This window comes from Scleropages formosus, chromosome 4 (assembly GCF_900964775.1).
Source record: "Scleropages formosus chromosome 4, fSclFor1.1, whole genome shotgun sequence".
In the NCBI taxonomy this organism is placed as follows: Eukaryota; Metazoa; Chordata; class Actinopteri; order Osteoglossiformes; family Osteoglossidae; genus Scleropages; species Scleropages formosus.
In genome coordinates this window covers 3115956-3141276 of record NC_041809.1, presented here as the reverse complement: position 1 = coordinate 3141276, position 25321 = coordinate 3115956, and the positions used below count along the sequence as shown (strand labels likewise).

At 40.9% G+C, this 25321-nt stretch overlaps 1 long non-coding RNA gene across 1 annotated transcript; it reads right to left on the bottom strand.

Moving 5' to 3' along the window:
* Positions 1–9798: 9798 nt before the first annotated feature.
* On the bottom strand, positions 9799–23569 carry LOC108927072 (uncharacterized). The gene is made up of 3 exons (XR_001965532.1): positions 23323–23569; positions 11750–11970; positions 9799–9923 (listed from the first exon to the last, which is right to left on the bottom strand). It is a non-coding gene; the product is annotated as an uncharacterized LOC108927072 (long non-coding RNA).
* Positions 23570–25321: the final 1752 nt, after the last annotated feature.

The following is a 25321-nucleotide window of genomic DNA, read 5'->3' as shown; positions in this document are numbered from 1 at the left end:
CAAGCAGGACTCGAACCCCAGACCCACCAGAGAGCAGAACCCGGCCAAGCCACCACAATGCCTTCTAATACTTTGTGGAGGTATTCAGTACCATGGAGAGGTCTCTGTGGGATGTATTTCCACTCAACTGTCAGCCTGAGAAAAACTGACATTGTGGAAAACCAGAAACGCACACAGTCTGGGTTTGACACAAGTTGGGCAAAGAACCTGAAACATTTTGGGAGAGTCAAATCTCAATCATGCTGACTAAGTGGAACACACAGTTGCCTTAACCTGTCCTTACTACAGAACACAAAATCGTGACTCTCTTGAGAAATGCACTTAGCGACCATCCCTAGCTCAGCCGGAGATGGCCTCCTTGTCACATCAGGTGACACCTGGGGCAATTTCAGTGCTCATGTCACGTTTTCTTCATCACTGTTTGTATGGAGTTTTAAAAATTAAAAGACTGCAAGGAAGTTGTTAATGCACTGATTTCTGAGATTCAAATGTCAAACTTCATATGTGAGCAAGGGTAAAATTTTAAGCTCAGAAGTGCAAGATGCTTTGGATAAATTTGCATCACACATACATGTTTTATGTAATCTAAGTGTTCCCTTATTATTTCCAAGGAAAAGTTGGAAACATCCTAAATGTGAGCTTTATAAATCAAATGAGAACAACGGAGGCAGAAAAAAAAAAAATCACTAGTGGTATTAACATCTTATCTGATGTGCCATATTTTATTTAATTCCCCACTGAAAGAACCCAGCGCACTGTAATGATGGAATGTCTCCATGTAGCTGCTCCTCATCCTGTCTAGAAGCATTTGCTGTCTCTGAATTACAAAGTAAATCTTTTAGACTGTAACCTGATAAAAAGCAATCCAGGGAAGCACACAGGAGATTAAATGAGGATGTTCGAGAAATTTACTGCTTCATCCCACCCCCCTCTAATTGCTGACAAAAGACAGTTTAAGAGAGTGCATTAGCAGTATGAATACTACAATATTATCTCACCGTTTGCAACCAATGCTCACCATTCATACCATTCCTCTAAGAGCTGAGAAAAAACACCTTGCCAAAACTACACAGAAACTGACATATCACATTCTTAAAATTCTCAATTCTCTCCAATTTTTAACAATTTTTCATGCTCTTTGCATCTCTCACAACCATCACCGATTTCTACATTAAGTTTTGCCTCAAACTGCAAGTCATATTATTTCATTAACCCCGAAGGTGTCAAAGGGTGTCCCAGATAATGAAAACATAAACAAGATTTGGGATTATACATCAGTTATTGGCACAAGACACTCCAGCTGGTGTACAACATACATCCACACACATACAGACATTTCTTTCTTCAATTCTTTTTCTTTGCCACGCTAGTTAAGGATCAATCTCTATTAGAGAACAAAAGGCAGAGATAAGAAGAAACGTAACTGGGCACAAGTGAAATTATAGGCACAGAAATAGGTGTGAAAGTAACAGGATGGGGAAAGCAATTCCCCAGTACAGGCACATGGAGAAAAGAATCATTTTCTCTTAAGTTGTTTAAAGATTCCCCATTTGGCTGTGAGCTTCAGATTTAAAAAGGATGGACAACTCCTTCAGGAATGTGGCTTCAGCTACAGAAAAACTCAGAGTGAAGCATTTTGACAGACACACAGAGACATTTTCTGATCAATTACACTGCCTCCTCAAATTACAAACACAGTTGGAATACAAAGCCTGTTAGTAATTAGTTTTATTAATAACACTAAAGTCATTTTAATTACTATTTCACAATCAACAAAGGGGTGATAATACAGATGTCCTTCAATTTATTTACAGGTTAGATGCTGTAAAAATCTCAGCAACGGCTATAAAAAATAAATGCATTAGAATTTATTTAAATATTTCAGCATCTTTGAGCTACATTAAAATGAGAACTAATTTGAAAAAAGTGAAAACAAAAATACTTTGTCTCCACAAACTGTCCAATGCTGACTGTTCAATACTGACTACTGACGGATTTATCCCATAAACGTGAGTAAGGATCTGCTTGCTGCTACTGATCACCAATACAGTACTCAGGAATACCAGAGACAAGCTGTAAACAATATGGAAGTGAGCTGAATTAAACTGGTACCACACTCCTATTTTCTCGGCACTTTTTACTAACACCTGCACTGGATGCATTAACACAGGCTGCATTTGTTTCACTACAGACAGATTTTAGAAAACAGATGAAAGGACAAAAGAAATGCAAAATAAACTTAAAAATCATCTTTGAAAATTATACAATTTGTATTAGATACATCCTTATTTCATACAGTTAGCATATTTGTATCTTTGAAAATGTGCAGCCAGACTGTACATAGCATAAGAAACCAGTTTGCTTCTGCTATGTCAGTGCTGAACAGTCATCTCTAGCTACCCTTTTTGTAAGTACCCAATGCAACAAGACTGCACCACAACAAGTGCAATGTATTTATCACTGTCTCCTTTGTAAGGTGCTAGCTAAATACTACACAAACATCAATGTACATTGCATTGAAAAAAGGGGCCACTAAAATGTATAAGCACAGCTTACAACTGTGGTATTGTTGCTGGGGTAAAAATCGATGATCTGCACCTGAGCGACAACCTGCTTAAAATATAGTAGCCACCTTGTGGGTTGTCCATCAGAACCCCCAGTTCATCAAGAGCGCTGGCTGAAATGCGGAAGTTTGAGTTCATTATTGCTCCATAACCCCCGACTGTACACAGAGCCCAGGTCTGGCCCACTCCCATCCTGTGCGCTTATGGTTGCCAGGAAAACCATTAAATACCACAGAGGGTGTGCAGGTTGGCCCAAATAGAACAGTTTGTCTTCTGGGATAAGAGGTGCTCTAAAAAGAGAGGCTCATTGGGCCCTTGGGAGGACTGTCCACCGTAATGGCACCGGCTGCTTCTTCAGGCCTTGTCCTCTGTGGCAGTTTAAATTGTGACATCTGGTCCAAGGTACCAGCTCTCTCCCTTGGCACATGTCCCTGAGAACAGCCTGGCCAAAGCTGTCCCTGTGGGGCAGGTCATCACTCCATATGCTCTGCAGCACCGCCAGCTCCGGGACTAGAGACACCAAGCCTACTCCAGGACTAACGCACAGCATTTAGGGAAACATGCACATTCGCACAGACGTGCAATGTCAGCAGACAATCTCACACATGTGGGTGTATAAAATGCACATTACACACTCGCACAGAGGCATGGCTAGCCACATTCAGCGAAAAAGGCAGCAGGAGGACAGACAGTTAAGGGATCCTGTTACAGGTTCTAAAAGAAAATTATTAGTGGAACAGTAGTTAAGATCTCTACAGGGATAGCACAATATCATTCTATCAGCAAGTGGAAAATAATTTGCTGCACAACAAAAACACACACAAAACAAATGGTTTGTTGGTCTTGATTCCCATAAATGCCTCAGGGAGGTCATTTGTAAAGCTAGAACTGTCTGTAATAAGGTTTCCCCGTTTCACACCCGCTGTAGCACCTCGACGTGGCTCATTATTCGTTTTTTCGGCTGAGGACGACACCTTGTCCTTGATGATATATTCCTGATTTAATTTTGCAGTCTCCATGGCACCCGGACATTGGCTTTTATTTGAATTGAGAACAGAATTGGTAAAATTAATGCTCAAAACTTGATTTCTGACCAAGAAAAGCTTGTTTCTGTGGAGTTTATACATATTAAATAGTGTCACATTGAGAGGATTTTGTAAACTTCTCTCAATGCAACAAAGAAAATGTTACAGTAGCATATATATTCAGAATGTTTTTCTTATAAAGTTTGAAAGTTGGAGCTAATACAAAATTACAGTACAAATCAAATTTGCCCCTGCACAACAATATACCTGTTCAACTTTGAAACTGCAAAGAAATTCTTACTAAGATTATTGAAAGTTAAGACCCTAGAGGGTTTCACACTGAAAATGTTATTGGAAAAACTTTTAAAAATCAGCTTCTCTGTACATTGATACTGAATTTCCTCTAAATCTGAAAGGAATTTACAACGTAGCCTCCATACAGGAGCTATCAAAACACAGAAACTATCTGGTAAATGTTATCCTTGTCCACTACTGATTGTATCCCAGCATGGTTTAAAATGTGGTTGTGTTTTCAATGCGCAAGAGTTCAACCACAGACAAAAGTGAAAAGTTCTAAATTTTTATTTGCAAACAGAAGTGAACCCCAGCCTGCTTTTATTAGTGTATTGATGCTTTGAGCTCTGCCTTACAGTATGGTCTTTGGACAGGCTTTGATCAGTCAGAAAATGCTGATGTGTTTATCAATGTCTGAAAAGTCACGTCACGTTACAAGCAAAACTTTATAGCAATAAAACATAAACAGGGTGGGTACAGAAATGGTTAGGAACAAAGGGGTTTTTATTGTGTGTGTGTGTATGTATATAATATATACATACATACATACATATACAGTACAAACACACACATTTGAACTGAGAAGCCATATATACATACATACACAGATATATACACACGTACATACCAGTGCACACAAACAAACAGCAAACACACATGCTGTACTTCAAGGAACACCAAATTACCTCACAAGAGGCCTGCTACAGATGTCAAATGCACTTCACATCAAACCCTGCGAATCACGACAATGTGCGTTTCAGCTGAGCTCAGAGGAAATAACCTCCCTTTATAATCCACAGTATCGAGTGTGTCACAAAGAGACAGGCGGCCCACATTTCCATGCTGCAGATGAATGTTTGACAGCAATTTGCAAGCTGGGCCCACCCAATTCGTCGCAGTAAAAGCAGCTCCACAAAATTCAAAATGGCTTTTTTGAGAAAGTGCCTTGTTTTTTGCGGTTCAGTTTCTTTGAACTGGGTTATGATACAATGTATTTCATGTGTGTGACAACTTAATCTGGCAAATGCTAGGTATGCAAGGTTTGCAATAACAGCAATTCAATTCATGATTCATGGAGTGGCATTTTGTTGAACAACAATGTGGCTAATTTTGAGTCATTTCATTTGATGACGTGCAATTCGATTCATTAACTGTATTTGAGACTCTGGTAAACACTACAAGGTTTCCAAACAACAACCCTGATAACACGCTCTGGTATTTTTTGTGACTGAATTTAATGTATGGTTTGCCTCACTCAAACCAAATGGGTTAGTTGAGAGCTCATTTTCAGGGTTTGGTTTTCTTCATGACCACGAAAGAGAAAAACCTACAGATGGGAGGTATGAGTGAAGATAGCCCAACAAAATACACAATTCTGGCCTCAGTTACTCTGTTGTCAATGCAGTTGACTATACATTCAGTCCCCAGAATGGACTGTCCACAACTTTTGCCCTTACATTTCGAAGGGGTGTGTTCATTGTCCTTGCGATTGAGTCCATCTATCTGGATGTTGGCCTTCCTCTTCTTTTTCCCTCAGCTTTACCAGGTATCACCATTTTTTTTTAAAGAGAATCCAGCCTTCACATGTAAAAATGGTACTGCCCGAGTTGATCCAAGAACCATCTGTTTTTGTGGCTGTCCATGCCATCTTTAAAAGTGTCCTCTAGCACCACAGCTCACAAGAGTCCATATTTTTCCTGTCCTGCTCCGTAAATGCCCAGCGTTCATATCCATAATGTGTTATTGAAAACAAAATTGCTTGAACAATTCTAATCTTCCTTCTTGTGGATATGTTGGCACATTTCAGGATCACATCCAAATTTTTCTTTGCAGCTCTGCCAAGTGCTTGTCTTTGGCATGTCTCCTGACAAGCTGAATTGCTAGAATATTTTACAGAGATGCACAAGCAATGTTTTTGGAAAATGTAGCTCTGAGTGCTTGAATATCACATTCAGTTTAATCTGATTTGAGTTGTGTAATGCATTAAGTTAAAATCTCACTCAAAGTTGGGTAACTAAGAGCTTAGTGACCCTGCACACAAGGACCAGGGTTTCCACTTTCTTATCCCTTTAAAATACATTGTCTCACACAAAACCATTTGTGCCCAGTTCATATTATTTGCAAAGCAATGATTCATTGATTACATTTGAGTGACTGTGCAGTATACTCAGAAAAGACCTATAGAGGGACTCAAAACTAAGCTCCAGGTGGTCTGATTGGGCACATACTAGTGAGAACAAGAGTCTTTGTGAGATTCCCTGCAGCAAGTCTCAGTAACAAGTCCCAGTGCTGAGCCCCCATGTAATACTACAGGTCGGTTCAAAACCGAGTCTGAGTGTTTAGGCCAAGTTATCATTCAGGGAGCCTGAAGCAAGCGGTAGAATTATTTTAGCAGGGAGAAAGCAAGCATGAACAAATTGCCCTGGGTAACAGAATTATATTTACACTCAGGACAATTGCAAAGGCAACTGTCAGAAAAGGAATGAATCTTCACGAAAAACATCTTAAAACTATTCTTTGCCATTTAACAAGTCTATTCTCTTCAACTGTGTGCTTCAGGTGCAATAATAAAGTATTTTAAAGAACACTATTGCATTAATACTAAGTGGAACCACTGCTTTACTGTGAATAAATTTAAAAGTGCTCCATGTACAATTCAGAATTAGAGTAAAAGCATTCACATTACTTTTTTCTCAGTATAGCAAAAAAATTCTGTCAAGCATTATCAGCCTTTTCAAAAGCACGGAAAGGTTTCAGAATTCACATCTTTAGCTGAAGCACGTTTATTGAAAGAATCCTCAACTGGTGTAATTTGTTATTAGGGCAATGGGCATGTGGTACACATTCTGTTTGATCTACTGCCTTGTTTTCTACATTAAGAATTTTTTTTTTTTTTTTTTTTTTTTTAAATCAGGTGATGTCCTTCAGTGGCTTCCGTGCTGTTTTAATAGCATCCTGGAAGTAGTCCATAAGTTCTCAAGAGAAAACAACACACAACATAACCAGGAAATAGAAAACCATCTAACTGCTTCCTGAAAAGAAAAGGATGTCTCTTCAGTCCAGTGTCCGTGTGACTGTTTGTGTGCCTGAGTACGTGTGGTTATGTTAATGAAGTTCTCTTAACCTCTGTGGGTGGTTGTGTTTGAGGCCTTGAATCTTCTCAAAAGTTAACATATGAAGTCATGTAAATGTTCTTATACACATTTGCATCTCTATTTGTACAGACAGTATGAGTATAGCTTAACAAATGGTATGGCAGCAGTTTCACTGTGCTTTTCCATGTGTACGTGTGTGCTGCATGGTGACTTTGTGAGTCTGCATTTCTTCAGATACTCATGAAGAAGGTGTAAGACTGGCAGAAGATCAACAGACAGTGTGACCAGTGGGCACTTGTGTGAGAGAGAACCGCAGATAATGTGGAAATATTACACCTATCACAGGTCACCTGCTTAAAATTGTTTATGGCTTCTGTGTAGAAAATTGTGCTCAGGATAAACAACTTAATTGGGGAACATTTTAATATTCAGACAGAGTATTGTGGTGCCCACCGTAAGGTAACTGAGGAGGAATATGTACAATGAGAAACGTCTCCCTTCAGTAATTAATTTAATGAATGTTTCTTTCATTCAGGAATTCAGATGGAAGACACCTGGCAAAGTACCCAAGCATCTTGATTTCTGTCACAAGGCCAAAACAGTCATGCCGCGTGCTGCAGATTCCTGTCACATTATACTGAATGATTACACATGCGGACTAATCACTCTCTCATTTAAGTGATGTCTTCTGGAGAAATATGACCCCTGACTACTCTTCTACATCGTGACTTGCTTTGGTGCTTGCACGGCTTATGGCACTGTCCTGAGCTTCAAGCATTTAAGGTAACCTTGCTGTGAACCTACTTGTGTCTTGTCTGAATCCTCTTCATAGCCCAGAGGGATTAACTGAACTCATATCAGTCAGATTCTCAACTGTCTAAACTGCCAGAGGAATCCACTCCCATCACATGACGGCAAAAGAAATGCCTTCTGCACCTTTGAAGAAAACGACAAATCAATCAGGCAAATTGTGCTGTGGACAGAGTACATTTTAGTAGGCATTGTTTCCTTTTTAGTTATTTGCTTTTAAACACAGACATTTCCACAAAACAGCAGTGATGTTGACTTATTCATAAGTGTAATACCGAATAATTCTTATATCTTAATACAACTAATTTTCTGTAGTACACCATGATGAGTGGGGGGACTTGTGGTAACAGCACCATATGGAGTACCTTTTAAGGTATAGGGGAACAAATCTTCATGCATTTATTCCTCGTTTTTCCTGAATTTAATCATAGCAAAACATCTAATTCTTGCATGTTCCCATCAGAGTGCAATACCCATGTCTACAGAGAAAAGGTGAATAAAAGACTTACATCTACTGTACTACACGCATAGTGATCCAGAGTCCTCTAACTGTAAAGCAGCTTGTTTCTTCAAATGTTACAACACATGTGAAGGAGGATGCCATTTGCCCATTTCCATCCACAGTCCTATATGTGCCCTGCTGACAGGATGAGCCCAGTCATCTCACCCACCCGTGGGAACACAGGTAAGATGGAATCTAATCATTATATGTGCTGTAGGGAGCACATTTCAAGTACAACTGAGTAGGCCCCTGTAAAACACTTGCTATGTTTGTAGGCTACAAGATATGCCCTACATAGAGTTAAACGAGGGTAAGTTTACAAAGATGTGCTGTATCTTTTGTCCTTCCATTTGATTCTTAGGAAATTATTGAGTTTTTTTTTTTTATTTTTGTCAGTCCTTTATTTAGTCATTCTAAAACAAAACAAAATGAATGAAAACTAGCTAGACATCCGTGATCTGGGTTTCATTTGCAAAATGAGCTCTGTGGAAGGAGGCAAGCCACAGAGGACATGAAATGCTGCACCAACTCAGTTATGCATTAAGACAAATGAAAGCAAAAGTCCATCTGGTTTTCACCAAAGCCTGTGGCATTTGTTGGAGGTCACCAGTCTGGTCGCAGGAAGCAAAAGGGGTCATTCAATCAAAGTGCAAAGCCATTCACCGTTAAATTACAACCACAAATTTAATTTTTCTTTCTCATACTGCTGTCAAACAATTCACTATTTTCAGTTAAACAGTTGTGCACTGGTATTCCAAAAACTAATATACTTAACACTAAGGCACACTAGTGATATTAATTTCAGCTGAGGAAATGTACGGGAATGCCATGACTGTTTAAACTTTTTCCAAACCCTACCTGGGTAGGACATTATATCACAGCAAAATAAAACTTTTTGTAATTGCAAATTCCACTTTAATGTTTTTATTATTCAGTACCACATTAACTTGTTCAAATAAAAATTAATTACCCAAACTTTTGGATGTGGATTACTGACACTATAGAAGGCCATAATATTCCAAAAATGTTTTTTTTACCCAATTATCATTTCCCAAATGAGAACAGAGAAAGACTCCTGTTTTGGAGACAGACAAGGGTGTCAAACCAAGTGAAAGATACAGAGTGCAACACACTGGTAGAAAAGTAACATTTACATTATGCAGTTGATGTAAAAAGCAATTTATGAAGGCAATTTAACTGAGGAAAAAAATAATTTCAGCATAATAGCAGCACCCTAGAGTGCAGATGCAGGGCTTTGGAAAGGTCACAACCTGCCATAATGTGATTTTTTGGGCCTGCAGCAAAGCATGTCCGCACGTGACTCTAAACAAAAGCAGGATACCTCAAGCACTAATAGATGGTGGCCTTTCCTGGATTCCCCCATTGGGTAGAGAAAGTGCTTGCCCCCCCCCAACACCTCCACATTTTCTATTCAATCTGCATGCTTCATTTCCCAAAGACTGGACAACTGATGGAACATGAATCATTACTGACAGATTTATCCCCACTGAAACAATCTATTTGCTATGCTTAATTATCAAATACTCACATGTCCTCATTGGGGTCCAATTTGTGTTGCAGCTGTATTGATTTTGCACATTCGCTGTTCTTCTTATGTCCTTTTACACGGCAGCTAGAAAGGAATAAAACCGGTCTGGCCTTTGTCCAACACAGATCTACTCTTAATAAGTGAGACAATGTCTGCGTGGCTATGTCTTTCTGTTTAATTTATGTCTTCAGGTAAGTTGATGGAGCCTGGAATCTGATATCTTGCTCTACTGACAAGCATCCCTCAATCCTTAATTCATCCGAGACTAAAACAAAGATTGTTTTGGTACAGTTAAGGGACCAAATGGAAAGATTTTCATTGAGTACAGGGAAGTTGTGGTCAATAAACAGTGATAGCACACATCAATTACCATTTAAAAAACATTAAATCACTGATAAATCCAACAAACTTGCTCCGCCCCTTAAGGCAGATTAATTGGAATCAAAGTTACATATACAGACAATTAGCTTTAACAAAACATGAATGTAGCACAGTAGCCTGTGACGCAGAACAGTTAAACATCACAGGCAAATAAACTTTTTCACCAGAATAAAAGTTTTAAAGAGACTGGTGTTAACGCACATAACTCGCTACTGAAGAGCTAGAATTCTCTTGAGCTTCCCTGAGTTTTCCTTCATCACACCACATTATATATTCCCAGGCAGATGAAAATAAATAGTGAAATTTGCCTGCTAGAAAAGATTAATGATTACCAAGCACTACATGAGGGCAACAGTGAAAGGGTGACCTTTGGCCTGTACAACACTGTGCATTTCCAAGTAAGAATCAGAAAAGTGAACTGTCAAAGAATGAACAGAACCCAGGAGTGGGACCCCATTAAACTTAATATTTTCACATTATCACACTAACAAGCTCAGTTCCCTCCCTGCTCTCAGTCAGCTGCATTATAATTGCAGGGCATTTAATAAATAATAATTAATTTCAATAAATTAAAAACTCACCTCAACAAAACGTGACTTGGCATTAAAACTGTACTCTCCCACAGGAAAAGCATGCCTCTTGCATATCACAATCTGTACACATCACCATTGTGAGGAATGGTGAAGCAGGGTGCATACACCCTGGATCAGACACCAGTCCATCACAGGGCCATCTCTCTCTCACACACACACACACACACACTTTCAGAGACACACCCAGGACGGGATGCCAGTCTGTCGCAAGGCACCCCAAGCGGGACTCGAACCCCAGACCCACTGGAGAGCAGGACTGAGGTCCAACCCACTGCGCCACCGCACCCCCCCCCATTTAGAGCAACCATTCCAGCTAAAATATGTGTCTTTGGATTATGAAAGAAACTAGAGCGCAGGATAAAAGCTATGCGAAAATGGGAAGATGATACAAACTTCAAGGTCTGAGCTGGGTTTAAACCCACATCCAAACCCACAGCCAAGGAGCTGTGAGGCTTCCTGCTATGTTGCCATGCTTCCAGTTGCCAGGGAACTACTTTCTCCAAAACAGGAAGCTATTGTTGACACAAGGGCTCACATGCCATGCACAGACATTACTACAGTGTTTCTTTTTGACTAAGATACAAGCCTGTGCTTTCTCAAGCTGTTCTTAAGTCCATCCTCACTCATCCTCCCACCCATGCAATCAACCGCGGTGCCGACAGTGTTTCTATGTATAGCCAAGACCAACAGAAAGCTTTAAATGAGGACAGCTGCCCTGACACAACAGCCGTAATGAAAAGCAGCAGCAAACCTGAAAATAAGTCGTCATGCTTTGGAGGCAAGAGAATGGCATTGTCTGAGAAGGAACACAACTGACAGACAAGATTGCACAGGGGTCACACAAAGGTAAAGGTACTGCGGTAAACAGTGCCTGTAAAACAACTGGCAGACTGCAGAAGAGAAAGGGACAGGAGGAGAGTGCTTCTAAATACTCACAACGGGGGAGGCACCTGGCTTCTTGTACAAAGTTGCAGAGGACTGCGTTGGCAACAAAACTTTTCATGCCACCACAGAGGGCAGCTGCAAGCCATAGTGCCAGGTTGTAAAACTGCAGGATGCACCATCTTCCTGGTCAGTCTTTTCCCATATGAATTGTAAAGGTGACTGCCTTAGGCCCATACTTCTGGGCAAAAGATCAGCTTCCTGGTAGAACCCATCTGGGGAAAAGTAAAAAGTTCACAGTGGTGTCAGCTATACTAGTACTAATTACTTTTTTTCTATTTTGCTTACATCTCTCCAAAGCTAGCTTGTACACTAAGCTCTCACACACATCTGAAACCGCTTGTCCCAGACGAGGTCACGGGGAGCCAGAGCCTAACCCGGCAACACAGGGCAAAAGGCTAGAGGAGGCAAGGGGGCACACCCAGAACGGGATGCCAGTCTGTCGCAAGGCACCCCAAGCAGGACTCGAACCCCAGACCCACTGGAGAACAGGACCCGGTCCAACCCACTGTGCCACCGCGCCCCCCTGCACCAAGCTACTTAAAATTATTTACAGCTATTTATACATATATTTATTTATACAGCTAGATAATTTTTGCTGAAGCAATTCAAGGTAAGTACCATGATCAAGGGGGGGCGCGGTGGGTTGGACCGGGTCCTGCTCTCCAGTGGGTCTGGGGTTCGAGTCCCGCTTGGGGTGCCTTGCGATGGACTGGCATCCCATCCTGGGTGTGTCCCCTCCCCCTCCGGCCCTACGCCCTGTGTTGCCGGGTAGGCTCTGGTTCCCCGCGACCCCGTATGGGACAAGCAGTTCAGAAAATGTATGTGTGTGTGTGTGTGTGTGTGTGTGTGTGTGTGTGTGTATATACCATGATCAAGGGTCAACAGCAGGAAGTCAGATTTGGACATGACTTTTCTGATTTTCAGATAGTAGCTCAAACAACTACCCGTGCCTAACTGAACTGTGGTGATCTGTATAAATACACACCACTCATATAAGAGGTGAAAGTTTTCTAAAATTGAGTAACAAAATGTTTTTGTTTATACTTACAGAGTAAAAGATGGAAAGCACCAGCCCCTATCCTACCTCTGTCATCAGTAACAACGAAAGAACAATAAGCTGCATTTTCAATAACTTTAGAATAAAGCAATGGTTCTGGGAGACAGGGAAAATGAAATGCAGCTCTAATAAGCCTACCAAATGAGACAGAGCAAAAATTATTCAAAGCTAAAATGATGTCAGTGGCATTCTTACTGAGCTTGTAAAATATAATGTGCATATGCATTATGTATTTAGAATTCCCAGAAGGCTATTTTAACAGGAAAATCGCAAGTTATAATTTACAAAGGAGTTAATCGATTCACACTAAGGACTGGAGTCAAACATATTAACACTACTAGCTGAGTGACAGTAAATGGTTCCACATTTTTATGGGGGATTCATTATTATAGACCCACATTACTGCACATCAAACATTTATGCATACACCTTTCAACAAACACATTCAAAGAAATAAGGCAATGTAGCATGCAGCTTGAGGCAGAATATGAAAGCGTCTTTGCTTTGAAATCAGGAGGATCTTCAATTGTGAAAGAAAAGCAATTCTTACCCATGGGGCAAAGTTCCACTTCATTAACGGTATGAGTCACCATACCATCGCAGTGAGAATGTACACAAATGAGACATGTGGGAAAGGCATCTCATTGGGCAGTGTGACTTAAGGACATGCCAACTAATAACACTCCTATAAATCTTGCATAGTACACTGCTCATTGCTTGCATAACATTAACTGCCTGACACAGACCCCAAAAAAACTACTCTCAAATTCACAAAGGCATAAAACAAAGCCTCACAAAGACAATGGTTTTTCGCTATGTGTATTAAACGCATACTGTGTACACCATGCAACATTGATCTCTCAGAGGTTGTATTTGAGTCACTCTGATTAGCGAAGTCACAAAAGGCCTAATGCCACAGGCTGCCATATACAGTATCAGACACCTGTCAGCTTAAGTAGGGTCCCCTGTGACCAGCAGCAGTCTAGGCCACACCCAATCTCCTAAAATGCACCCATTCTTGAAAGGTTCATTAAGAAAAAACAAGTACCAAGGTTGACTTTTTACGCCTTCGTTTCCATCTTTGTTCAGCAGAAAGTAGAAGACGGCTGTTGAACATATCAGTCTGCTTGCACTATTCCAAATCTACTTTATCCTGGCATTGATTACGTCTCTATATCCAGAGTTTACCTCAGCTCTCCACTGCTGATTCTTGCTTGACACTATATTGATGATGTCAGCTACTTGGTATTTTTTTCCAGACATTAATTTCTGCTTTTGGTGTCGGTGGAAGTGGGCTGAGACTTGTACATCCCTCTGTGCAGCTATATATGATCGTGGACTCCTGATACTGTTCACCTCGATTCTTTCCTCATTATCACCTGTACAGGCATCGCCATGGTTTCCACCCACCTAGTGTAATCTGCAAGGTAAGACTGCTGGTTGTCAGTACTCTCAGCTGTTTAGGCTCTTTGGTGGCAGGGAATGAAGGTGATGCAGGAGAATGTAAGGGAGGACAGAGACCTGAGTGCAGTCCTTGTCCAGGGATTGAAGGGTGGTTCAGACATGATTGCATCAGCTATCAGACAAAGCTTTAATTTATTTATTAAGCCTTTTATTCCTTCTGAAACACCATCCTTGGCTATGTCACACTGCAGAAAAGGAGTGTCTTTTTCATTCCTTATTCAGTGAAACTTTTACTCCAACTTTCTCAAAATTGTCTGTGTTAAACCAACTCTGAAGGGGCTTATATTGTCCCCATGGGTTTAAAATTAAGTCCCCATGGAACTAATTTAACCCTCTCAGAGTTGATGTAACACTAACCATTTTACTGTGCAGACATTACACATTTAGTGAGAGGGACCACCTCCCCTCCTGACAGACAGGTAAAGCTCTTCACAAAACTCAAAGCCTTCCTCACCACATGAGTGACATTCACAGCAGTAAACACCCATCAGAGATTTGCGCTTCGTTTTTTTACAGGCAAAAATTTTCACATTTCACAGCCATATAAAAGAAATATGCCATCACGTGAGCCTTTAAATCAGAACTGGATACCAGCAAACAGTGTGGTAGGTGGATAACACCAAACAAAGACAATTCATGCACAGAACCAATCCCACTTAAAATAAAAGACTGCCCTCTGGACTGGCTAAACTGAGGTGTGGTGTTGGGAATTTAATTGCACTAAAGGCAATCATATCAGCAACATCACATCATGTAAAATGAGAAATGTTTCATTTTCAGACAAAATAAAAATTTTATGCACATGAATGAAACATGTCTTTATCTTTGTCACCATGGCCACACATCCCTTGTAAAGCGCCAAACCTCATTCTCCTCAGTAACAAAAAAAAAAAAAAAATTCTCTACTCCCGCTCCAAGTGCCTTGATGTATCAAAGCTCAATGAGCTGCATAGAAACAACCTTAAAGTTTCACAGACCTGATTACAATATGTGTAACATAAAAATAAACCACTGTTCAACTGCTACACCCCAACCAGACTGCTACACTCTTCCACATCTGCCCGCTTGGTGGTCCCACACACAAAAGGTAAAGCATGGAGGTTCTCGGTTCTGGCTCCACTGTGGCGAAACGACCTCCCCGTCCCACTCAGAACCGCTGAAACGCTGTCCACATTTAAAAAGGGTCTGAAAACTCACTTCACCCATGAACTCTTAAGTTTATGTAAGGTGTAAATGTTCATGCACCATAACTTTTAAAATCACGCCTGGATAAACCTTTACGCAGCTACTTCTGCAATGTACATAAATGTTTGTGAATCTCAAAAAAAAAAAAAAAAAAAAAAAAAAAAAAAAAAAAAAAAAAAAAAAAAAAAGCAGGAAGGCTATCATGAATCATCGATATTCTGAGTTTTATGCAGCTACTCGTGTGACTAACATTGGTGTACATGGTGGAAACGAAGTAACTGTACTTAATAATCACACGTCTCCATCTATGTCTTTATCTTAATGTAATGCACAAATTGTATTTTTTATGAGATGTACGCTGCTTTGGAGAAAAGCATCTGCTAAATGAATAAATGTAAATGCAGAGAAGATGCAATGGTGGTATTCTTGAGCAGGGTCACAGGCAGGTTCAACTGCACCAACAAACATCCTCAAACACAAACATATCAAATGCATGAGTCCTAGCTTTTTGGGGAGAATTGGATGCTGTAAGAGGATGTGCTCTGTCAAGATTATTTATGGAGAGTGAAAGCCAGGCAATCCAAATTATTAAAGGGTACAATGACTCACAATATTGGGTGGGATTTTAAATGCACTGCTGCAGCTATTACAATGCATGAAGTCACCACTGCACTACATCACTGCATCATCCACCCTGCCAATGGCAGCACTGGCAATACATGCTGACAAGGTCACAAGGCTCATAGCCCACTTCCACCGACACCAAAAGCAGAAAACTGTGTCTGGAAAAAACTAAGTAGCTTACATCATCAATATAGTCCATGTCTATGTCACACAAACATTTAGGTGGCAAGAACAGTACTTTATCTTGAAAACACACCTACTACAAAAACTCATTCTGTAACAGGACTCCTACAGAGCTTTCTTCCTGCTTACACCATAATAAATACATTAAAAATCTTTGCAATTCACAGTTTTAAAAACTGATTTTTTTTGTTGAGAGTTTGTTTTCACACCCCTTTTCAAAACTATCTTGAAACAGTAAGGTAAGGGTAAATACTGTCACCTTCAACAAATGGTGCAGGAAAGGGTCTGACTACTGTTAAAATTCCCTCAGCTCTTTTATCTGTCAACAAAAAGCACCTCAGTAAAATCCCACAGGATGTGGTTATGTCCCAGATTCCTAGCTGACAAATTACAATTTTGTGTCAAGTCATAACCATGCAGATTTCAAACTGATTGCTTATAATAGAAAGGAAACTATGCCATGAAACATCTTCAGTTAAGCAAAACCTGCTTCCGACTCAGTGAAAACACTTATATGTGTGATGTGCCTAATTCTCAAGCACTGATGGCACAGACAGAGTTTCCCCTCCTGCACACATCTGAGCACCTCATACACTCATCTGTGCTGCATACAGCTAACACCAGTCAAGTGATTCCCAAGAAGATCCTGTGTTGGGTGGAGTTCCGGTCCACAATGACATCATATTTTTGTTTTATAATACAGATAAGATTGTTACTCCTGTACTTCCTGCTGTCTCTTAACACATGTTGCACCGTATTCTTGTCTGGAAGGCTCCTGATTAGAAAGTCTGAACACAAGCAATTACTGAGCTATATATTCTTTCTCAGATTGTTACACTTATTCTGAGCCTGGTGGTCAAAATTATTGAGACCAACGGTTAACATTTATATATTTTAACTATTTTTACTCATTGTGACTTACAACATTAGATTTTACATACTAAGCCACTTACAAATATTGACTTATTTATAAAAATGGCAACTTTCAATAGAGTCAGAAGGGGGTTAAAACTTTGTTCAAGAGTAGGAGCAGGGAGGGATTCAAACCCAGATTCTTTAGTTGCGAAGCAATGGCTGTAACCACCATGTTCCCTCAAAAATATCAGTTTATCAAATATACAAAATCTAAGAACTAATTCACCATTAAAATGGTCACCGTTCAATATGTTTGCTGATGCACAGCCTGAAAACAGCTGAATAAACCTTTGTTTCCAAGATACTTTGTTACCATATAGAGGAGGATGGGCTACCTTTAAAATGTGCTGTCAGGTTAAATGTTAACTGTAGGCCAGAGCATAGCTGAAATGCCAAAAGTACACTGTGAATAGCTGCAGTTGCAAGGCAAAACTGAAAAGGCAAGCTTCAGTAGGAGACAGAAGGGCTGTTCACAATTCTGCTAATGCAAGCTGGTCTCTAATTCAATATGGAATCAGAGCACTGTGCAAATTGACAGGCTTTGCCAGAGTTACGAAAACAAGGGTGTTTTGTCTATTTTGGGTTTTGTTTGTTTAACCCAATTCACACTACGAGAGCAAGGAGACAGCATTTGGAAACTGGGACAGAGGGCTCATTTGGCCATGAAACCAATCTGTTTCAAGCAACAGCTTGGCGTCTGTGGCTGAAATAATGAGAGCTTTACAGGTTCAGAGGCAGATTTAGAGGCACAGAGCATCTGAAATGAAATCAGGCAAAGACCTTCCACCTCTGCTCCAGGGTGGACAGACATGTCTCACTTCATAGGTAATTATGACTTCTTGTCCAAGGTGGACCTGAATGACCTGCAATATGGGGACAATAAACACCTGAAGAAGATGGCAGTTTTTATTCTCACGCAAAGTAGACCATACAGGAACTGGTCAAAAAGCACACAACTGCTGACAAAACTTCTAATAAATCAAAACAGAGCACAGCCACCTGAGGCCTGCTTGTCTGGAACAAGTAATATCAAATTCAATTTCAGTATTTTTTTTACTCACCAAGAGGAAAAAAGTAATTATTTCAAAACACACTCTTTGCAAGAACTATCAAAATCTCAGTCTGGCTGTCTTTGGAAAACCCGGAAAAGGGCTTTTGCAGGATCATGCCCAAAGTGTTCGATAAGGATTCGTCCTTCCTTCCGAAAAAAATAGACCCAAGTGCTTCTGCATCTCTCCCAAACTCTCAGTTCTGTCATAGACACAGTTTCTTTGCATGTTTCATCTTCTTATTTAAAGGTGTAACATGGAGAGAGATGAGAGCTCAATTAAGACTAGTCCTATGAGCTCACCACTTCAGTGAGCTCATCAGTCATCCCAGTTGCATATTTGCAATTCAAGATTTCTGTGATGTGCAGATTGAGAGCAGAGTAGAAGAAATGTCCTCCAGTGGTTACAAGGGAAAGGATGTGGCAGCAAAAGAAGTGTGATGGTTGTCAGGGTGCTGTGGGCTTTAAAATTAATTGTTACAGCTTCATTTACCCCCCTCACTATGAGTATTTTCATATCTCCACTTTAATTTTGAAAACAGCTGGCAGATTCTACATCACACATCAGCATCCTTTGCATTTCATGTTTACGGAGAAGACCAACAGACATGAAAGACAAAGACATTAAATGTTTTTAGCAAAAGCTGAACAGCAGAAAAATAATTTTTTTTTTTTAAACATGAAATCCCTTCCTTATGCATAAATAGGTTTTATGTCTTCAGGGTGTTTACCTTGAGAGTAGCCACAAGTGCTTCAGTCCACATCAACAGCAGAAGTTGTCCCACGGACATTTGTGATGAGAGGAACCTAACCAAACAATGTTTCTTTCTTTGGAAATAAATTCACACACACACACACATTTTCAGAACCGCTTGTCCCATACGGGGTCACGGGGAACCGGAGCCTACCCGGTAACACAGGGCGTAAGGCCGGAGGGGGAGGGGACACACCCAGGACGGGACGCCAGTCGGTCGCAAGGCACCCCAAGCGGGACTTGAACCCCAGACCCACCGGACAGCAGGACCGAGGTCCAACCCACTGCGCCACCGCACCCCCCTCAGTAAAACAAAAACAAAAATCAGTTCAAAGAATGTAAGGAGGATCCTTTCAGTGATTTAATGCCATGTGAACATTCAGAAGAGGCTGAATGTTCTCTGAGGTTTGATGGGGTTGCAGGCACCCGTGAGGGCGCTCAGGGGAAATTATCACTGCTTTGGTGACGGCCAGAGATGCTGAGAGATTTCAGCTGCCACAGCTGAAAATATTGCCAAAGGCATGTCAGACAACGTTATTTACAGTCTCCATCTTCAATGACAATGACTCCTAATTAAAATGCCTGGATTTGTGGAGCAATCTGGGCAGTGTGGTTATAACCACAATTTGTAGATGATACAGAGCACCTGAAGGTATTTGTGTTTTGTCTTGTTTCAGGGTTTGCATGGGTTGCATCCCTTTCATAATGTGCCAGAAAGCGGCTAATTTACTTTCACTCAGAGAAGTCCAGGCAATGTAAGAACTTCCAGTCAATACTCCGACCAATGTCCCCACAAGTACTTGGTGGAAAGAGACGAAATTAACCTTGTACCATGGTCTTAAACCACTGTAAAAAAATGTGCAGCATGAGGGGCAAATGAGACTTCACTATGATAAAGTAGCAAAATAAATCCTGAGGGTGACTAAGTTCATTGCATTAAATAAACTGCTCCTTGCTAATGCTTTCTTACATATTGTGATTAAATGTAATTTTAAGAGATGGAAAGCAGTAGCCAATTTTGAATTTTGCAGAATTAATGCAATTTTCCATTTCAGCTGGTACTAAACAGAATTATGTTGTCACATTAAAATTCAGAACCCGGAGACTGCTTTGCCCCCCAGGTCTATTAGCTTAGGTTCGAAGAAAAGTCTTTAACTAGCTCTTTTTACAATAAGACAGCACGATTTCTAGTTCATGTAGACACTGCTTACAGATATTAATGCAAATATCTGTTAAGAGAAACCTTCTGCACCCTTGTCTTATTCTTACATCCTAAACTATTACCAATTATTTTTAAAGTGTTGCACAAAGCTTTTAATTGACAGAAAACAAGCACTTAACAGTAATTCACATATAGTCCAAAAAAAAAAAAAAAAAAAACCCTGTATCTTAGGAATTTGTAAGTAAGAAATTTTGTTCAGAGATTATGAACAAAGGCTGGCCAAGTACACTTAAAGCAATCTTCCTTCTGACTGTTCAGCAATCCTGTATAGCAATTGAAAAGCAACTTTAAAATCAGTACAGATCTCCACTTAGACTTTGACTGGAACTCATCCATGCCAATTTTATTTATTTATTTATCTATCTATCATATGATCAAGGTCAGATCTTCAGCAACATAGGATAAACTTTAAGCTGCAAAACTGGCTTCATGTAGGCAAAGTTCAACATCTATGTCATCGATGTTCATCAAATCCACTGGTGTGGGTGTGTATGTGGGGCAGCAATCCAGCAGATGTTCTGCAGTTTGTTGCTGCTCCTTGCATGGCCATCCAGGGCTGTCTGCTAGTCCCATTTATCCATGCCAATGTCTCTTGGAGTAACTCTCTAAGGGATGTTTCCTGCATATAGGGTTTGGCTGACCAAAATAAATATATATGCTCTCCAGCCACTTTATTAGGTACACTAGCTGGTAGAGAGAGAGACCCTAATTGCCTTCCAAATGGTAAGATCAGCAACAAGGTGCTGGACACATTCCACGGGGTTATTCTTTGATGGTGGCTTAACAGCTTCACATAGTTTCTGCAGATTTAATGGTAACAAATTCATTAACATGGTATTTCTGTGCAGAGAAGTGCCACTGAGTGGATTTAATCGTTGATCACACTGTTCTCTATAAACTCTAGCTATTGTAGTGCGTGAAAGTCACAGGAGTGTGGCTGTTCTGAGTTGCTGGAACCACTACATCTAGCATTAACAATCTTACCACATACAAAAATTCCTTAGATCATGTGTCTTGCACATTCTAAGGTTTAATGGAACAGTAATTGAACCTCTTAATCCTGTCTGCTAACCTTATATACCCTAGACAGAAGGAGCAGACTGTCTGCCTTAGAAAACATGGCCAGTGAGTGTTTCTTAAATCTGCCGCCAAGTGGATTCATCTTAGAATTTTATTCCAGTTTATTTGATTCAGATTCTTTCACATAAATCAGTTTGCACTCTTGACTTCCGAACACATTTCACCCATATCAAAGAAAGACAAAATGTATTTATTCATTTAGCAAATCCTTTTCTCCAAAGTGATGTACAATGACTACTATGCAGTAGATAGTTTACATTTATCCAAGGCAACTTACAGTGCTAGATACATTACACTAAACTCCCTACAATCATTTACCCCTCTGTACACTAGACCAATTTGTGCACAAGAAGGAAACCTACACAAACAAGAACAACACGTAATCTCCACACAGACAATGCCAACTATGAATCTACGCCCGAAAACCCCAGGTGCTGTGAAACCGCACTGGCTGCCCATTTTCTGAAGTCCATTTATCTCTCCAGTAGGGATGCTTTCTACCTGTATTTTGACACCTATCCATCATTTCTTCCAGGTACTTTGCTTCAACCCACAGTCCAAAGAAATGTGTTTCAGGTGAACTGGTGACTCTAAAATGCCCTTAGTGTATGAATGTATGAGTGAATGTGTGTGTGTATGGATGGCTAAACTGTGATGGACTGGCCTCCCATCCAAGGTGTACCCTGACAAGCTTTGTGCTCTGGCAGAGGCTCCGGAGCACTGCTATCCTGAGTTGGACAAGTCATTAACAATAGTGAGTGTCAGTGAAAGATATATTCTAAATATATCTTTAGAATATTCTAAAATATATGAAAATGCCAAAAAAGACATCCCACCATGAGTGTAACAAGGGAGGGAGATGCCCCCCAATCTTTGTATATCACTACTTTTGGAACTACTGCTAATATTTCTGGTCCTCCAATATCTGAAAAGCTGTTACACCGCTGCATTTCTCATATACTGATTTATATACTTGGAGTGAAAATGAAATATATCTGATAAGGAATAAAACATATCGCAACGTGTGAAATCTATTTTTGGCCATTTTCATGAGCTTCATATCAAAGGGATATCTCACGTACATGTCCATGTGCCAGTAGGAGGCTCACGTGCAGAATGAAAACAAAGCGCTGCCATCAGAATGCACAGAACCGCTCATTTAAAGCAGTAGGTGTTCCGACATATCATCAGCAGAGTCGTATTACTGTACACACCCACAGTCACACTGAAATACTAGAGAACACAGTGAGGATACTCGTGAACTCTTGGTCAGAGCCGCTTTCCTCCTCCGGATTTACACAATTGCGCCCTCTGGTGGTCATATTGCGATCATACATCCCCGACTTCCGAAATTCCACAGAATATAGAGATCGGGGGAGAAAAAACTGATTACATCCCGGACCCCGTGAGACAATTTCAGGTCCCTGCAGCAAGCAATCATTTCGCACGATTTCCCCGAATGATGGCTTTGGTGCCCGGGGAAAGGAGGGGGAAAGGAGAGGGGCTACGTTAACTCTTAGTTAAACCCGCTTCACAGTGAGCGCGACACACACTTGACACTCGGCCTGTTTTGTTTGGCAAAAACGACACGTTACATTAAATTCGTTAAGTTTTAAAACGAACATACTTATTAATGCACACCATTTGTAAAACTGTATAACGGAACGTGAACTTACCCGAAACGTTTAACGTTAACCGTTAACGTACGCCACCGTGTAAGCTCCATATATATCACACAGTCACCTAGGCTAAAAGGGAAGAAATACGGTAAGAAAATGAGTAGGGTCCCAAATCTGTGTAAATCGTTTATTTTCTTTTAACCAATTCACCGTTTTGCGATTTTAACAGCTCTGTGCTGCTGAAGAGTTAAAAATACTGAAAGACGAAAACTTGACTGAACTTGACATCCGTCGACAAGTTATGGCCTCTGAAACTGACGCCAGTTTGCCAAATTTGCCATTGATTTTTCCAAATATATAGTTAACTTTGCCTTTCATACTTTATATTCTTCGAATATAACACGGCTCCTCACCTTTTCCCTTTTGTGCGAGGTTTTATTCGCAGTTTTTCCCCGGCTGACAGGATTCGGTTTTCAGCTCGCGCTTTCCCAGCAGCGAGGCGCGTGACCCCAGAGTGGCGCGAAATGCCGGTTGGCGGGCCGTTGGAAGCCAGAGCGCGCGAGCTCCTTCTCTACTAGGGTCCAGAAGAAATGCATAACATCGCTTTATAACATATTTATGTCTTCCCCGACACTGCCCAAGTACCGTTCGCGCACCAGACCACAGCCTCCGTGGTCAGGGCTACCAAAACTATTAGCAATAATGCTAGGTTGAGTTACGCACAAATAATACGTGCGTGTTTGTACATCTGAGGTGCTTATTATCATGGTCATGGTGATGGTGGGAAAACACTTCCTTGACTGGTTCGCTGTACCGCATATCTCCACTCTTATGATTTACTTCCACCTCGAGTGGAATTCATCTATCTTTTATAATGATCTGTGTTTATATCACCATGGAGACTCAGGCGAGATGTTTGGATCCCTGGCTGAATTACTCCAGAAATAAGTATGAAAGTACAGTGGGCCCAGTAACAATGACTGGCTTCGTGTAATCGGAGCGAGGCGTTCTCAGCGTGAAGCGCTCCAGCATTTGTAATGAAAGATTCACACTCCTATATGAAATATTTAAGCTGCGCTCTCTGAGAATTGCCCTGTAACGTTGATTTGTACCTGTGCCACGAGCTCTGCTGGACTCCCATCTTCCGGAACCGTCCTCAGCCGAGAAGCCAAGGGGACGGCGAACGCACCTCCTGCTCATCCACGTGTCTCTGCGGGTGCCTGGCCTAGCTCTCAGCACAGTGCACACCTTTAAATTTGCAGCTATGTTTTTGCAATAACTTCTCAGGGTTATCGGTGTAAGGTGCAAAACACTAGCGACTACGGTAAACAGCTGGTTACAGGCTTTCTCACATCGGGGATGCCGTCTTCGTACCCATGAACAAAGTATAGCCTCATTAAACATTGAGCGCAGCAAACTGAATAGCTGTATGACGTGTTTTATACATATATATGCATATAAGCCAAGTCGTTTTTATGGTGTGTTGTGTAAGAATGTACCCATACATAATTAACTCATTTGACTGGATAAGGAATTAACAGACGGCAATTTCTATTAGCAAATTTTAGTAAACCACATACCAGTTCAATTGCATGTTATTTCATTCGGTTATATAATCCTTGGCCATCATACAGTATTTCTGTAGGCTACTCACCGCTTTTGTCTCTCAGACATTTATAGGCCTTGATATTTCTTGGTTATGTTTCATTCATTCATTCATTCATTCATTCATTCGCCCACGATCAAGAACCGCTTGTCCAGTGCAGGGTCATGGGGGTCCGGAGCCAGGTCATCACTGGGCAGTGACACACACATTCGCTCACATACTCACACAAAAGGCAATTCAGAGTCACCAGTTCATCCGAAGCACACGTCTTCGGACCGAGGGAGGAAACCCACACGGACACAGGGAAAACACGGAAACTTCACACAGATCGAAACAGGTTCGAACCCACAACCCAGGAGCTGTGAGGCATCAACCTGCAGTGCCACTCTGGCACCCTTTTGTTTTGAGGATATGTGTAAATCAGTGACAAATATATGGATATGTGCAGATGGTGGTTAATGGGTAATTCCTCCATGAGATCTCATCCGTTTAGCTCGAGCACAACGGTGATGCGATGAGGCGTTTGCCAAGGGCAGCACCGGGATCTCACAGGACTGCATGGAGGACATTTCCATCCATCCCGATGGTGCCCCTGTGAGCTGGGTAGCTTGTCTGGTTATGGTAAAACAGAATGTCAAATGACAATCTGAGAACTCCATATTGGAAAAAACGGACACAGACAGGCGTAACACAAATTACATACAAAAAAACACTGAAGTCCATTCCCTGTGGACCCCCTCGATTGGTGGTGACAGCATGGTGATTGATGATGCTTTACTGGTATCTCGTCACTGAGAGATAGTTGT